General features: G+C 49.8%; 1 protein-coding gene and 1 long non-coding RNA gene across 4 annotated transcripts in view; one reads left to right on the top strand and one right to left on the bottom strand.

Moving 5' to 3' along the window:
* The window catches only part of BCKDK (branched chain keto acid dehydrogenase kinase), a 744,533-nt gene extending 744,009 nt beyond the window's left edge, over positions 1-524 (bottom strand). The window contains exon 1 of one of the 3 annotated variants that reach the window (XM_069651902.1): positions 401-524. The gene's annotated coding sequence lies outside the window, so the exon portion shown is untranslated. The remainder of the gene's footprint in view (positions 1-400) is intronic. The other 2 variants (XM_069651905.1, XM_069651903.1) reach the window with 2 other exon arrangements.
* The window catches only part of LOC138580952 (uncharacterized), a 191,674-nt gene continuing 175,079 nt past the window's right edge, over positions 519-17,113 (top strand). Inside the window, exons 1-2 of the long non-coding RNA XR_011304379.1 lie at positions 519-613; positions 1,542-1,669. This is a non-coding gene — a long non-coding RNA (uncharacterized lncRNA). The remainder of the gene's footprint in view (positions 614-1,541; positions 1,670-17,113) is intronic.

Genomic DNA, 17,113 nt, shown 5'->3' with positions numbered 1-17,113 from the left:
AGCACAACTACGAGTGGTGAGGCAAGCTCTGATCCATGTGGCGGGTTATGGGAAATACCCTGCTTCATATAGATAGATGGAGGGAATGCTAGGTACTTTGGGGTCGGGGAGAGCCTCTGGCCCATTGAATGGGATGTTGTCGGTGCACGGAGGAAGAAGCAACTGATCCACTCGGGAGAATAACGGTCCACTGAGGGGGTAGCACCCCCCGCCCTAGTCCATATGGGGACGTTGCCATACAAAGGGCAGGTGTTGCTCTGCGCTCCACTGCAGGGAAGCCTGAAAACTCTGGCCCATAAAAGGTCGGGTTTTAATTTCTATGGGTTCAATCTCTGGTCCTGCTGTGGGCAAGACGGGCTAGCTCGTACTCGCACGTATTATACATAACACCTCCCCTTACCTCTCTCTTCTCCTTCGTTTCTCTCCGGGTCCTCCCCTGGCACCGCTTCCTGCGTCACCTGAGCCGGCCAGACCGCCGCATTTACTGCAAACAAAGCATGTCGGGAAGATGAGTCTGCCCGCGGTAGAGGGGAAAGGGAAGACAGGCGAAACAAACTATAACTCCCAGAGGAAGGAGCGCGCGGCAACATGGAGCTGGTAGCAAGTGTCGACGGTAAGTGTAGTACACTGCTAGCCAGACACCAGGCTCCAAAGACGGGGGAAAGTCGGGGCGCTCGAGCGAGTGTGAGAGAGCCTCTAGATCAGTGGTCTTCGAGGGGGGAGGTGGTAGGGGGATTAACCAAGATGAGTGTTTTTTTTTAAAATATATAAACAAGGATCAAGATGACTGATTTTAATACAAGTTATAAAAAGTAGAACATCTGCTTACATTTTAAAGAGCCTGGGGCTCATCTGGACATCCTTTGGACCCCCTGGAGAGGTCAGCATACTTGCCAACCCTACTGATTTAGGCAGTAGGCTACTGCTTTTTAAGCAGTCCTACCCCCTACAGACTTGGGTGACAGATCCTACTGCTTTTTACAGGGGCTGGTAATGTATGTGACTGTAAGGCAGGATGCTTGAGACTGGCCCAGGACAAAGCAAGCAACACATTAGTTAATCTGTCTGTGCGGTGGGCGGGTGATTACTTTGAGTGATGAACTCAGAACAATTCAATGACCTGACAGCTACATGACTCTGCCCTACACTTTGGCCGGGACAGGCCTTAGGTGAACCACCATTGAAGGCAAGTGGCAGAGCCTACCACCATCACACAGCATCTGCCTATCAGACTGAGAAGGGTATCAGTCTCCATGTTGTTCAGTTATTCATCTTGCACTGCAGCAATACATTTGTATTGCCCAGGCAGCTGCTACAGAGCATTGGTAAACATTGTGAAGTTAGGTAGTGGATTCGGTGTTAACGTAACATTCAGAATTACTCATTTGAACATCTTTCCGTGTTGTGCGGTTTGATGGGTTGTGCATTTTAGAATGCTCCAGTGGTGCCAACAATGCATTTTTTGTATTTTCCTGTGATGTAATTGTTATGCAAAGTGTTATTTTAGAAACTTGAAAAATCCTACATCTTTTTGGTCACAGAATGTTGGCAAGTATCCACACGACTCGAGACAGACACCGAAATAGGACAATCCTCTACACAGCAAAGCTGCCACTGTTTCATAGAAAATATCGACCAAGTGTCATGTGTTTAGATCCGCGTAATCCAGGTATGAAGACTTAATTCTGAATGTGTGTGCACCTAATGGTGCATTAATATAGAGTATGATTGTAAGGCCTTTGTTTGATTTAGTAAACATTAAGAAACAGCATATCTAAAATTGTTTATACTGATTTCTATTTGAATATCTGTACTAGTTTTGAAAAGGTACCAGATTTTGCAAATGTTCCTAATATTTATTTTAACTTGCATTTTCATAAAAATGCTGAGAACTGTTGTGTGTCAAATTTTGATTTTTGCTACCAGGGCAGAACCAAAATTGGATTTTCGCTATGCGGACAAGAATTCACACACCGGGCGAAGTGAGGGAGCCAAACCCATACCAGGCTGAAACAACACATTTTACAGTACATTAAGCAGCAAGAATTGGAAAAAAAGCATAGGATTTACAGGCAAGTCTAAACAGCAACAGTCGCCTTTCCTGCTGAGCTGTCTTTGCAGCATTTTATAGTACATTTAGCAGCAAGAATGCGAAAAAAGTATAAGATTCACAGGCAAGTCTAAACAGCAACAGTCGTTTTACCTGCTGAGCTGTCTTTGCAGCATTCTACTTTGGGATCCCCTACTTCTCCTACGTACACAACAGCTTTGGCCAGCCATCCCTCCCCACACTGAACCAACTGAGGTGATGATGAGATGGGCTTCCAACTATGAAGTGAGCAACACAAGCTAATTTGGAAAGATGCATGCTAACATTTCACAAGCCTGAGCACAGCAGGAGAGGCGCCAGAAGCCCTGCCACATACTGTGATTTAGGAGAGCATGGCTCTCAATCCGGATTTCGTTAATTTCTGGTTGCAGAATCTTAGCAGGGGCAAAATGACACTCCTACCTCCGTTGTCAAGGAGAACAAGGCAACTGCCCTCACGTGCTCGGCATCTATGGCCACAATACCATGTGTCATGTGTGAGAAACCTGAAGGTGATCCCTAGCTAGTCCCCGTGGATCTGTCATCCAGGTGGCCAGGACATGGCCATCGCTAATGGATCCAGTTCCTGGGGGTGGACCAGTGAGGGAGGATCACCTGGATGGGGGGCCCTCAGAGAGTGGGACCCTGACAGGTGAGATGCGGTATCCCCCTTCTTTCAATGCATTTTCCCCATCCAACCACGTAGGGCATTCAAAACAACGGCCTCCCCACCCCCTTTTCCGACACAAAAACATTTGCATGACACACAAGAGAACAGACTAACACCAGACCCTTTTAGCTGACATGTCGCAATACACAGGTCAGGCAATTGATCAGAATCACACACACTTGACTGCCCTTTCCCTTCCCCACAGGGATACAACGTGGAGCAAGTGAGCACAGCACGAGCAAGGCAGACTGCACAATGAGACAGCTATCCAGACACGGCAGTTCAAGAGGAGGAGAAAGGCAGCAGATATCGAGAGGCTAACAAGGAGAGACGCAACCTTGCCCTTTTCGACACAGACCTGCAGACCGTAAACAGAAGGAAACGTAAGACCGAGGACAATTGCCCAAGCGTGCTGCAGCAGATGTCAACGGTACACGGAGCGTGTCGACACTGATAAGCCGGAGCGAGGAAGACGCCTGCTTCCGTGGTACTGGCCTTGACTCCAGTTAAGAGGAAAGCCAAGTGATTCATCACAGCCGGTGAGTCGAAAGGGGCAACCGATAAGAACCGGGGTGTGGTGAATGAAAGTCACAAAGTGGCAGAAGTTCAAAGAACTGTACAATTGTAAAGGGGTGACCAGCTGCAGAAGGGGACCAGCACCACGTGGGTGCTGCTCCGAGAAACTCTGGTCGATCCCCGTCTGAGTGAAACTACAGATACCAGAAGGCTGTAGGAGAGCCGCCTAGATAGGTCAAAGTGGTCATACAGGAGGTCAAGCAAAATCCCCATACAGTTGAAAGCCTTTGACCTAAGAACTTTAAAGAAAGCAAGGGAAGTGAATCCTGCAACATGAGAAAGCAAGAGAAGTGAATCCCGTAAACATTGAAAGCAAATGTGAATGTGAAGTTGGCAAGAGTGAAACCGGAAGAGGGATGCCGACAAGGAAGCGGCAGAGGGATGCCGACAAGGAAAGGGCAAAGTCTAAAGTCCCAAGAAACAGTGTGTTGACAAACGTGAACCCGGCCAAGGGATGTCCACTGGAACTGTTTACAAAGACAGTAAGATTGGTGAATAAAAGACAAGCCATAGTAAACCCGGAGGAGGGAGGCTGAAAGTAAAGAGGGGGCAACACCCGGAAGAGGGGGACCCAGGGGTGAGTAATCCCCTCCCTAAGTAAGACCAGGAAACAAACTTTCATTTTTGTTGAAGGAACTTTTGTTTTGTTATTGAATATCTCAGGCCCTCGAAGGCAAGAAACTTTCAAGAGAAACAACACTTGGCCATTGGCGGCCCTGATAGCTGCAAGTGGTACTGTCCTCTCGTGCTGGGGAAGCTCGAGAATGTAGTGGGGTCTAAGATCCCACTTTACCCCTTGCTCAAAACATGGGGGAGACCCAAGCTACTGCAGCCTAACATATTATTTGAGAACAGTTCTTTCTTTCCTTGAAAATGATCTCACACCCTTTTTGTATTAATTGTAAGGTTTGGCAATATGTTTCTTAGTATAGGCCCTTTTTATTTGACACAACACCACTAGGACTGCCTTATTTTTATTTGATTGTCGACGCTTGCTCCCATCTTAGATTTATGTTTAGATTAGGCATTCTTCCAACCTGCATACAGTTTAATAAACACCCTTGAACTGTGATCACTTTGTCTGTCTTTATTGTTGCCACCATGAGTTCCTTACATATGGTGTCAGGAGTGGAATGTGACTCAATTGAAACAAATTGGGGAACCCTACAATTTCAAAAACTTAGTTAGAGAGCCTCTAACCCTTCCATAGCCACCAAGGAATCAATAGGGTTTGATATCTGTAGCAGTAGGGAAGCTATTATCCTTCCTGGGAAAAGAGGAATGATTCCTACAGACTTGGTTTTGATACCCCCTCTGGGGTGCTACATAGATAAGCCCCAATGGCTTAGCATGGAAGTTCAGGATAGATGGCTTAGCAGGTGTTATTGACCCCGACTTCTGGGGAGACGTGAAGGTTTTTTTAAAGAATCATGGCAAAGTCCCTTTTGAGGTACGCCGGGGAGACCAAATTGCACAGGAAATTCTGGAAATGGCCCGGTTCCCTCAATTCGAAGAAAGCAAACCAGATAAAACAGAAAGAGGTAACTGTCAACACTTGATTGTCGTGAAGATTACAGGGGCCTCCGTCCCCAAGTACCACACAGGGAGAGATAAAATGACTCTCTATGCGATCCTTGAGGCCACAGGTGGGAGATGCTGGAATGCCGGAACCACGTAACACTGGAATCCCCAAGGCCGCTGTAAGGCAAACAATTATCAGTACAAACAATCACAGTAACGGTATACAGAATGGGCTAGTAATGTCAAGGAAAAGGATTACCTAAGTGTAGTAGTAAGGTCTCTGCTAACCACACAGGGGCCTGAGATACAGCTACGTGGGGGCGCGTGAGCAGCACCCTTAGTTGGTGATAATGGTGCCTTGGAATGGTAATTGGAGTGGTCACCGCGGATGTGGAACACCAGTTACTGGGCACACCTGCAGTTGTTGGCGTGATCCTTGATGAAATAAAAATAAACAACCAGATGAATGATCTGAGCAAGAGATGTGGATTCAGGTAAGTTCGTGAGAAGAGCAGTTCAATCCAGGGTAAAGCAAAAGAGGTCCGGTAAGACAGTCCTGAGGTCAAAACAGCCAGGTATCCACATAAAAAAGCGCCAGATCCAAAGGAAGAGCCAAAAGAAGTCCGTAGTTCGAGGTCCGAGGTCGACTTATCCAAGAATCAAGGTTGAATTGCAAACGCCAAACAGAGTTGTGAAGAAACAGCTCTGAAGCAATGTGTGACTGCGGGAACTCTGCTTTTATCACGTTTGATTCCTTGTCACGTGACCCAAAACAGGATCATGTGATCGGGATCTTTTTGTCACATGGTCCGGAAACAAACGTGACCGCCTGACTCTGCCTGGCCCAATGCGCCACAGCAGTTGCCAATGCAGAAACGGATACAAATGGGACCGAATGTGACCTCCGCTGTGATGTAAGGTACCATCCCATTATCGAGTGTTACGGGCCGCAAGCTGCTCACGCGGCCCCCGACCTGCATGTGTACTAGAGGTGGTAGATGTTGGGATTGGGCGTGCTGCGGGGAACGTAGCGGGTGTGGGGACATGGTGCATGGCAGTAACCTAGGCTTTGGGGAAGCTGATAAATCTCTTAACATCGAAGAAAGGAAAGGAGAAGAACCTACCATCTATCCTGACCTAACCTTTATCCAGTGAAATGATCCAGCCCTCACTGAAGCTTTTTTACAAGCAATTCCGGAAGAGGAAGGCATAGAGAAGGGAAGTTCCTTTTTCTTCTTATAACTTGGGTTACGAGATCCAAGATGGCGTCGTGGAGGTAACTCTGTGCTAAGAGTGCTCCTTGAACCCCCAGCATAATAAGGTGAAAAAGGACGCAGATATCCCCTCCCCGGGTGCATTTGGAAGGACGTTCTGGGTTCCGCTGTACATTCGGCTGCTGCAGAGGTGCTGCGGAAGTTTTTTGGCCCCACGGAGAGCGCAACACCGCCACTGAGGCAGGGAAGAGGAGAGGCGGCGGCGCGGCCTGCCGGGTGAACTGCTGGCGGTGCAGGAGGTGCGGCGCGGGACACTTCAGATAGGGGGATCCCCTGGTCGGGGCGGGTGCGGAGAAGCGGCAATCGGTCGGAAGCCCTGAGAGTGGCGGACGGGGTCCAGGCAGCCCATCGGGGTGGGGACCGCTCTGCCTTCCGGTCCGGTGGCCTGTGACCAGCTCCCTCGGTGTAGGGGAGGGCATCTTGAAGGAGGGGAAGCCCGTGGAAGGTGGCATCGGGAGGAGGATGCCCTGAGGTGCGTGGAGACAGCCGCGTAACAGGAGAGGAAGAGCTGCGGTGGTTCGGCCTGGGACGGCGAGTGCGCCCCCGGGACAGGGGGTTCCGTTGCAGTCCCGGGTCACTGCACGCAATGGCTGGAGGGGTGTCTCCAGATGAGGGAGAGATACTGTTGCCCGGAGGGAGGAAACGGGGCTCTGCGCCCAAGGGGAGTTGCGGAGAGGACGCTACAGCTGCTTGCCAGAGGGGAGACACAGGGAGCGGTTCCCCGACCGGCCTGTGGTGTTGGTTGGACTCGGTGCCCTGCCTCCCACGGGTGTTGGAGTATTGGACAGCCAATTTGGCCCAGATTGGTGCATGGGCTCTGAAGGGGGGGGCACGTCCTGATCTCAACGTGGTATCTTTAATGGAGGCTCTACTTTCTCGCACCCCACCCCCTGGGCAACCCTGGGCAACGCTGAAGTTGGGCGGAATTCGGCTTGAATGGAGGAGTGGGAGCGTGCTGGCTAAGTGCAGCATCATACAACTGCTGTCATCGACTGGAGAGCGAACTCAGGACCGCTGGATTGTCCGATGAGTCAATAGGATTGCCGTATAAGGCAAATAAAGCCATCAGGCGCAATTGGAAGCAGGACGACATAGAGCGCTCTAACTCTCAGGGCGGTGTAATTGATTAGTGCAACTGGGCCTAAGGTCTTGGGAGGAGAAGCCCTGTGATCTTTCCCCATGCCCGGATCTTGGCAGCAGGAGGGCTAGGGGCTGCAGAGAGAGGACTTTCAAGTGACATTTAGCATGCCCTCCGCTCCGAACAACCACCCTTGTGGGGGGACATCACCCATTACCCCCCGACCAGGTCACAGTGCAAGACAAACCAGCAGGGGTCTGAGGACATACCTGAACCACGCGGGAAGGTGCAGCGATGTTAGGGGGGGCCTATCTACAGCCAAAATGTCTAAGAACAGAGGGAAGGCCCCCGGGACCCTGGCAAAAGGAGATAAGAAATGCCTGGACGGGGCGCTTCAGAAGCTGTGGAGGAAAGACGATGGGGCCCAACCCGACGGAGGGAAAGAGGGGGGTAGGAGTGAGGAGGAGCCTGCCCTGGTAGGCGACCACAAGGACAAAGGTGTCACGAAGAAGCTTCTAGATGAATGCTTTCAAAATGTTGGTGATAGAATGGCTAATGTGATGCAATCACAGCTTGACAAGATGAAGGAAGAGCTTACTGGGGCGATCCGCGAGGGGTGGACTCCAACGAGAAAACGCTCCAAGACTTGGCAGAGGACGCTCACAAGGAACAAGACTGGGTGGACAATCTTGCTAGAGCCACCCACAATCTAAAGCTCCAGGCAGAAGACTTTGAAAACAGATCGAGAAGGGCCAACATAAGGGTGAAGTTGTTACCTGAGTCAGTCAGGGATGCAGACCTTCAACAGATGGTGAAGCTACTGTTTGCCTCCCTAGCTGATGTCACAAACCCGGAAGAAGTCCTGGTGGACAGAGTGCATAGAGTAGGGCCCAGAAGGGACGAGCCAGGGGCTAGGCCACGGGATGTGCTAGTGGTGCTCCATGAGTATTCACAGAAGGAAAAGACCACTAGAAGTTCGCACAACCTGAGCTTTAATGGCTCCTCTATTCAGTTGTTCCAGGACCTTTACTTAATTACTCTTAACAAGAGGAGGCAGATGAGGCCAATCAGGCAGGAGCTACAGAAGAGGGGCCTTAGATACAAATGGACCTTCCCATTTGGCCTGGTGTTTGAGCTGAAAAAGTGGCAGAGACGGATCACATCCTTGAAGGTGGGGGCAAACATCGTTGGGATAGAGGTGGATCAATCTTTGTGTGAGTCGCCGGACAGGAGAGACCATAGCCCTAGAAGGAGGGTTTGGGAGTGATTGACGCAGGCTTCAAGAAGGAAAGCAAGGAGAAGAAGGTGCCAAGCAGGCCCGTCCCCTCAACTTAAAACTGCAGCCCGGGAGGTGGAGGCCCAGGGCTCGTCACCCAGTTGAAGTCTCGGCCGCAAACATGTGACGATGTTGGGGTATCCAGGGAGGGGTGTCTTTCATATGCAGGTCTGGAGGGTTGGAGGCATTGTCCCGTAGCGGGCTCTCGCTGAAGGGATACATTGGTACCCCCCGATAACGGATAGATCGCTGAAAATACTGTCCCTTAATATTAATGGGCTGAACTCGCCGGTAAAGAGGAAAAAGGTAGAGCTGCTTTTATCAAAAGAAAAACCTGATGTCATAACCTTCCAGAAGACGCATATACAAGCGAAAGATAAGCAGAGGCTGAGGCTAAAAGGGTTCAGTCGCCTTCACCAATCCAATGATCAGGGGAAGAAGGGTGGGGGGGGAAGTCCTCATAGGCCTAAAAAACGGCTTAGACATGGCCATCACGGTTATCTCCCGTGACACCGCAGGCAGATTCCTGGTATTGAACCTTCAGAGGTGAAGGGAGATATTAACATTGGCAACCATCTACGCTCCAAACACAGGGCAAGATCACTTCGTACAAACAATGCTACATAAATTAGAAGGGGTCGCTAAGGGCAGCATAATACTCACGGGGGACTTTAACTTAGCCTGGGACCCGGCAAGGGACAGGAGTGTGAGGCTCTTCCAAACACAGACTAAACCATCTAGTGAGCTGCAGGGCAAAACGGATAACCTTTCACTGATGGATGCCTGGAGAGAGAAGAGGGCAGAGGCCAGGGGGTATACTTTTTACCCCCATACACATAGGTCGGCCTCCAGAATTGATTATGTTTGGATGTCACGCCCCTTGGTAGGGAGACTCAGGGAGATTGAGGTATGGGCAATTACGATCTCTGACCACACCCCAATTGTGGTGACTCGTACATCACCATTGCAGGCGGCAGGGCTATGGAAATGGAAATATCCGTCACATATATTTAAGGATGAGAATCTGCAAGGGGAGCTGCGCGAGGAGATAATCCAATACTTTCAGAGGAATGACATGGAGGGCATGGACCCAGGTGTTGTCTGGGATGCCTTCAAGGCCACCATTAGGGGGAGGATAATTGGGCACAGAGGTACAGGGAGGTTAGGGGGTTAGAGGAGGAACTGGAGGCCAAAGGGAAGTCACTAATGCAGGAATTAGCTAGCAGACCCTCTGCGGAAATTAGAAGGAAGTATAGGGCGGTCAAGGGCCAAATGGATACAATCCTCTCGATTAAACCAGAGAGGGCTCGGATGCAACTTAAGCAGAAATATTATGTCAAGGCCAATAGGGCAGATAGGTTACTGGCAAGGATGTTAAGAAGGGAGGAAAAAGATAGAACGATCCTGAAGATCAAGACGGCGGAGGGAGTTGAGCTTACAGACCTCCAGGCGATTAAAAGTGAATTTGCAGGATATTATGGGGAAATTTATCAGTCCGATAGCCCAGCAAAAAGGGGTCAAGTGGAATATTTGGAGGGGTGTAACCTGTCTGGGATAACTGTGGCAGACCGGGAGGAGTTAGAGAAGGAGTTATCTATAGAGGAAGTCCATAAAACCATTGCCGCACTCCCCCTTAATAAAGCCCCCGGCCCCGATGGCTTTACATCAGACTTTTATAAGACCTTCAGGGATGTATTAGCCCTGCGCATGGTAGCCCTCTATAATGGTTTTGGGAAGGGGGAATGACACGAACTATGGAGGAGTGTTCTAACTTGATGGGTCCGACTTGATGGTCGTGCAGTTATAAAATGCCTCCGTCCCCAAGTACCGCTCGAGCAGAATATAACCACTGCCCGAGCAATCTTTGAGGCCACAGGAAGGAGTGTTGTCGTCAGCCTGGTATTGAGAACGCCGGAAGGACCCCTGAGTGCTGTAAGGCAAAAGGTTATAATCAGGGATATACTCTATAGTGGCAATGGGCAATTGATAGAAAGAGTTAAACAAGATGCAGTGACACCAGCTTACCTAATAGAGATGGAATGTAGGTAGAAAACCTACGCAGGGAAATCCACGGCAAGCTGGAATGATGTAATAGGCACTCCTTCCCAGTACCTCGTGGAGTGTGGCAAGATCTGTAGCAAGGCTTGAAGCAATCCGAAGGTTGCAAAACAGAAGGGCAATCCAAGAGCAAGTCCAGAGTATAACAGGGGTCGGATGTCCAGAAAATCAGAGAGCACGCCAAAATCCAAGGGTAATCCAATAGCAAATCCGAAAAGAGTTCCAAGGTCGAAGCAAACAAGAGCAAGGGTAATGCGTGACAGTCCTCCGTAGGAGTTGAAGTAGCTGTGAAGCAAAGAGTCTTGTTTGCCGGCTTCTTTTGAAGGGGCGAGTGGTATCACGTGACGTATCACGTGACTGCTCGCGTACGTTGCGTGGAGCGCAACGTGGCCAGTGATTGGAGCTGCCGGCACTTCCTGGTATTCTGACGTTGCCGGCTGTGCAAGAGGCGCCATGGCAGACGCCAACGCGGAAAAGGACGAAACGAGGCAGATCCGCCCAACATGGTATTCCGCCTGCCGTGTTTTCCCTGCTGGTGGTGTGAATGGGAAATACTACGGCGAGAGGCGCCTGAGGAGGAGAGGTGTGAAGAGGGAAAGGTCGTGTGAGAGGGCGTGACAGAGCCCCCCCTCAAAGGCCCACGACCGCGTGGGCTGGAAGGATGCTCTCGATGAAACTTGGCCACCAGGCGAGAAGCGTGAACATCACGAGCAGCAACCCAGGAGCGATCTTCAGGGCCATAACCCCGCCAATCCACCAGATATTGTAGCCCACCCCTGTGTATACGGGAACCCAGTATACCCTGGACCTCAAAAACATCAGGAGAAGAGACAGAGACCGGAGCAGGAGGGGCAACTAATCGGGTAGGACCAGGGCAGGGCTTAAGCAGGGAGACATGGAAAACTGGGTGGATTCGCCAAGCAGGAGGTACCGCCAGACGCATAGCCACCGGATTCAGAACCTTGGCCACCTTGTAAGGACCCACAAAGCGAGGGAGAAGTTTGCGACAACCAGGAATGTGTAAATGACGAGTGGAGAGCCAAACCCTGTCCCCCACCTTGTACGCAGGAGCCTCCGCCCTCTTCCTGTCAGCTGTGGATTTCATGGAAGATTGGGCCTCACGCAAATGGATCAAAGTCTGGGCATGTACTGACACTAAATCCCTAGCGCAGGCCGCGGCAGCGGGGTTATCAGAAGAGGAGTAATCTGACAGAGGAAGAGTACGAGGATGTTGGCCATAGAGAGCGAAGAATGGCGAAAAACCAGTAGCAGAATGCAAAGAGTTGTTATAAGCAAATTCGGCAAGATGCAATAAATTAAGCCAAGTGTCCTGATATTGTAACGTTAGGCAACGTAGGTATTGCTCCAATGACTGGTTAACCCTCTCAGTCTGCCCGTCACTCTCTGGATGGTAAGCAGAGGAATAATGAGCATCAATTCCCAACAGAGAGGTGAGGGCCCGCCAGAAACGAGAGGTGAACTGTGTGCCTCGATCGGACACCAAAACATGAGGCAGGCCAAAGAGACAGAAGACAGACTTAAAGAAATGCCTGGCCAAAACCGGGGCTGAGGGTACTCCCTTACATGGTACAAAACGAGCCATTTTGGTATAGGAGTCGACAACAACCCATATAGTATCGAAACCCTGTGTGCGTGGCAAATCAGTAATTAAGTCCATTGAGACCGTGTGCCAGGGACGTGGAGGAACCGGGAGAGGAAGAAGAAGACCCAAAGGCCGGCCCCTACGTGACTTGCCCTGAGCACAGATTGGACAGGTATTGACATAATTCTGTACGTCTCGTTTCATAGCCGGCCACCAACACCATCGTTTGAGTAATTCCAGGGTACGATGCTGCCCGGGGTGACCATTAATGGCAGCATCATGAGACCATTCCAACGCCAAATTCCTGGTTTCACTCGTGGGAAGAAAAAGCTTCCCATGTACAAAGGGCAGCCCATCCTGCATAACGGGATCCCATTCTGTTAGTGACTGTGGATATCGGGAGACCCATTGTCGTATGGTGGACTGCAATGAAGGTGATGGTGTGCAAACACAAACTACGTGAGACTCACTCAACAAGGTTTCAGGGAAGGATGGTAGAACATCCCCCCCAGGAGAACGAGACAGGGCGTCTGCTTTCCCATGCCCTACACCAGGTCTATGTTTGACCACGAAGTCGAACGCGGCAAAGAAAAGATGCCAACGTACTTGTCAACTATTGGTACATTTCAAGGAGGCAAGGTCTTGGAGATTCTTATGGTCTGAGAACACCACCGTCTGGTGTTTTGCTCCTAGAAGGTGATGTCTCCAGGTCTGTAAGGCGTCCTTAATGGCCAGTAGTTCCTTTTCTGTGACTGTGTAGTGTAATTCACTTGTTGTGAACTTGCGAGAGTGAAATGCCACCGGATGTAGCCGACCAGTGGCAGGACATGGCTGGGACAGTACATCTCCAAGTGCATAAGAGGATGCGTCTGCCTCAAGGACAAACGGGAGTTCAGGGTCAGGGTGTTGTAACACCGGAGCAGTAGTGAACATAGTTTTCAGAGAATCGAAAGCATTTTGTTGTTTTTCGGACCAGACATAGGGGACTGAAGGACTAGTGAGCGCAGTGAGTGGTGCTACAATAGAAGAAAACCCAGCTATGAACCGTCGGTAAAAGTTGGCAAAACCCAAAAATGACTGTAATTGCTTGAGTGTGGTCGGAATTGGCCAATCGTTTATTGCCCGAACTTTGGACTGATTCATGGAGAGGCCTCCAGGAGAGATATGGAACCCCAAGAACTCAACCTGGCTGGCATGGAAAATACACTTTTCAGGTTTAGCAAATAGTGCATTGGCTTGCAGACGTAACAACACTTCCTTGACGTGTTTGATGTGTTCATCGAGAGAGGAAGAGAAGACCAATATGTCATCTAAATACACTACTACGTATGTGTTCAGGATATCGCCAAATATGTCATCCATGAAGCGCTGGAACGTAGCAGGAGCATTACAGAGACCAAACGGCATAACTGTATACTCAAACAGCCCTTGTCGTGAGCAGAAAGCCGTCTTCCATTCGTCTCCCTCTCGTATGCGTATGAGATTGTATGCACCCCGTAGATCCAATTTGGTGTAAATTGTGGCATGAGTAAGTTTGTCCAACAACGGGGTAATAAGAGGAATAGGATAGCGGTTTTTTACTGTGATGGCGTTCAAACGCCTGTAATCAATGCAGGGACGGAGATCCCCTTCCTTCTTTGGCACAAAGAAGATGGGACTTGCAGCTGGAGAGGTTGATGGGCGAACATGACCTAGACGCAGCGCCTGCTGTATGTAATCCTGAAGGACTCGCTCCTCTGTTTGGGTTAAGGAGTATATCCGCCCCTTTGGGATAGGGGCGTCTGGGATTAAATCAATGGGGCAGTCGTAAGATCGATGTGGAGGAAGGCCTTCTGCAGAGCCTTTGTCAAACACTGCCCAAAATTCATAATACTCAGGAGGCATGTTATTTGTGACCGCCCCTATCATGTGTGTGTCTGGGGAATTGGACCTGTCTTCTATGTCTAATGAAGCGACTATCCCTAGGATGTCTGCGGGACTGGAAACCTGAGGTGTCTCAAGCAGGCAGTAGTATTGACATGTTTGGGATTCAAAGAGTACCTGACCTGTACCCCAGTTAATCAAAGGATTATGCCTCTTTAGCCAAGGAATGCCCAGGATAACACCAAACTGAGGCGTAGCTATGAGGTCAAAAGACATGGTCTCTCTATGGACTTCCTGTATGACTAATTCCAAAGGGGCTGTCTGGTGTAAGATCGGCCCAGAGGTTAATGACGTCCCATCTACTGCATGAACTGGTTCGGGGTGTTTCTTTTGGACCAGAGGTAAGTTTAGAGCATTGGCTAGCGCTATGTCTATAAAGCAACCAGTAGCACCAGAGTCGATCACTATTTGTATTGCATGGGAAACTCCTGCAGCTAGGTTTAAGGAAGCTTGCACCACCACAGGTCGAACGGGACCAAAAGCAAGATCAGAGGTATTAGGTATAGGACTCGCCCCAACCCCTGATCTCAAGGGCGAGTCTTCGGAAAACCCGGAGCTTTGTTTCTTGGTCGACGGGGACACTCCTTTACAAAGTGCCCATTGAGTCCGCAGTAGTAGCAAGCGTTGTCTGCCCTCCTGCGCTCCCGTTCGGCATGTGTAATAGGACTGCGTACCCCGCCGATCTGCATGGGTTCAGGTAAGGTGCTAGATGAGGTTGAAGGTGAGCTCTGGGATATCCCTGCTTCCCCCTTACGTTCTGCCCGCCTGGCGTCGATTTGCAAGGTTAAATCTACCAGATCAAGATAAAGTGAGGGAAGGGAGGGCACTACAGACAAAGCATCCTTCATGGAACCACACAGACCCCGATAATAGATCACTGCCTTCTTATTCTCTGGCCATGAAGTCTCGGTGGCGAGTTGATTAAACTTGGTAATATACTCAATGAGAGTAGATCGACCTTGAGTGAGATCTAAGAGCTCCATGGATTGAGCTTTATATCTAGTGTCAAAAACCTTAGCCATTTCTTGAGTCAATAATTCGAAATCGTACAGAGCGGGATGATTGCTCTCCAAAAACGGATTAGCCCATGTGGCTGCTACACCCGACAAATGGGAGAGTAGAAAAGCTGCTTTAGAGACTGGATCAGAGAAAGCTTGAGGTCGGCATAAGAAATGTAGTTTGCACTGATTTATAAAAGTGCGATATTTCAAAGGATCTCCCTGGTACCTCTCAGGGGCTGCTAGAGGAAATGGAGTCTGAACCACCACAGACGGGACTGGCAAAGTAAGTGGAGTGATGGGGGTGTTTTGGGATGAGGCAGCATCGCCGAACTCAGCGTCAGCAGGTAAGGGATGTCGGGTGCTTTGCATGGCATCAAGACGATGGTTCAGTGCAGTAGTGGCAGAGGCTAAATCAGTGCGGAGGGCAGTGGTAGCAACTGCCATATCTGTCCTAAGCGATGTCACTGCTTGCATTAAAGCAGTCACAGGGTCCCCGGCTGAAACATCCATAACTGGACGACCATAAGGCTTCACAGTCTGTTCTAACTTGATGGGTCCGACTTGATGGTCGTGCAGTTATAAAATGCCTCTGTCCCCAAGTACCGCTCGAGCAGAATATAACCACTGCCCGAGCAATCTTTGAGGCCACAGGAAGGAGTGTTGTCGTCAGCCTGGTATTGAGAACGCCGGAAGGACCCCTGAGTGCTGTAAGGCAAAAGGTTATAATCAGGGATATACTCTATAGTGGCAATGGGCAATTGATAGAAAGAGTTAAACAAGATGCAGTGACACCAGCTTACCTAATAGAGATGGAATGTAGGTAGAAAACCCACGCAGGGAAATCCACGGCAAGCTGGAATGATGTAATAGGCACTCCTTCCCAGTACCTCGTGGAGTGTGGCAAGATCTGTAGCAAGGCTTGAAGCAATCCGAAGGTTGCAAAACAGAAGGGCAATCCAAGAGCAAGTCCAGAGTATAACAGGGGTCGGATGTCCAGAAAATCAGAGAGCACGCCAAAATCCAAGGGTAATCCAATAGCAAATCCGAAAAGAGTTCCAAGGTCGAAGCAAACAAGAGCAAGGGTAATGCGTGACAGTCCTCCGTAGAAGTTGAAGTAGCTGTGAAGCAAAGAGTCTTGTTTGCCGGCTTCTTTTGAAGGGGCGAGTGGTATCACGTGACGTATCACGTGACTGCTCGCGTACGTTGCGTGGAGCGCAACGTGGCCAGTGATTGGAGCTGCCGGCACTTCCTGGTATTCTGACGTTGCCGGCTGTGCAAGAGGCGCCATGGCAGACGCCAACGCGGAAAAGGGCGAAACGAGGCAGATCCGCCCAACATGGTATTCCGCCTGCCGTGTTTTCCCTGCTGGTGGTGTGAATGGGAAATACTACGGCGAGAGGCGCCTGAGGAGGAGAGGTGTGAAGAGGGAAAGGTCGTGTGAGAGGGCGTGACAAGGAGGCGTGTGGCGCAAATAGACTGATTGCGCTGATCAAGCTGGACGCAAAGATCTATACCATATATATATACCCCTCACATCCTTGGTAGAAGCAGACTAGTCCGGATTTGTACGTGGTAGACAAACACATGACAACGCTAGGAGGGTTACCCACATTTTAGAAAAAGTACACAAATCTAGAACCGAGGCTATTGTGGCAGGCCTCAACACTGAGAAAGCTTTCATAGGGTGGAATGGGGTTTTCTTTTTTTGACCATGCACAGAATGGGGTTTGTGGAGAAGTTCATGAGCAAGATAGAGGCAGGGCTGTCACAAGATGTGGTGAGGCCCGGGGCAAAACATTTGGTGAGGCCCCTTACAATATTTTGCACTGGGCCAGCAGCGGCACCTACGCAAATAGGAGACTTGAGAAATCTTTCCTTGAGTTTGTGTGCAGGATCCAAATATGGTTTATTACTACAACTGCAAATCAACTACAGCAAAGTTAGATTTCTCTAATGAAGAAAGGTTTATGCCAGACTAACGTTTGTATAATATGCATAAATATATATAGGATGGCATGAGCTCTCCGCTCTGCCACCTCTAACT

The sequence above is a fragment of the Ambystoma mexicanum genome, chromosome 3p (genome assembly GCF_040938575.1).
Source record: "Ambystoma mexicanum isolate Mex_15411 chromosome 3p, UKY_AmexF1_1, whole genome shotgun sequence".
Taxonomy (NCBI): domain Eukaryota; kingdom Metazoa; phylum Chordata; class Amphibia; order Caudata; family Ambystomatidae; genus Ambystoma; species Ambystoma mexicanum.
The sequence above is the reverse complement of the archived record's forward strand: the minus strand, read 5'-3'. Positions and strand labels throughout refer to the sequence as shown.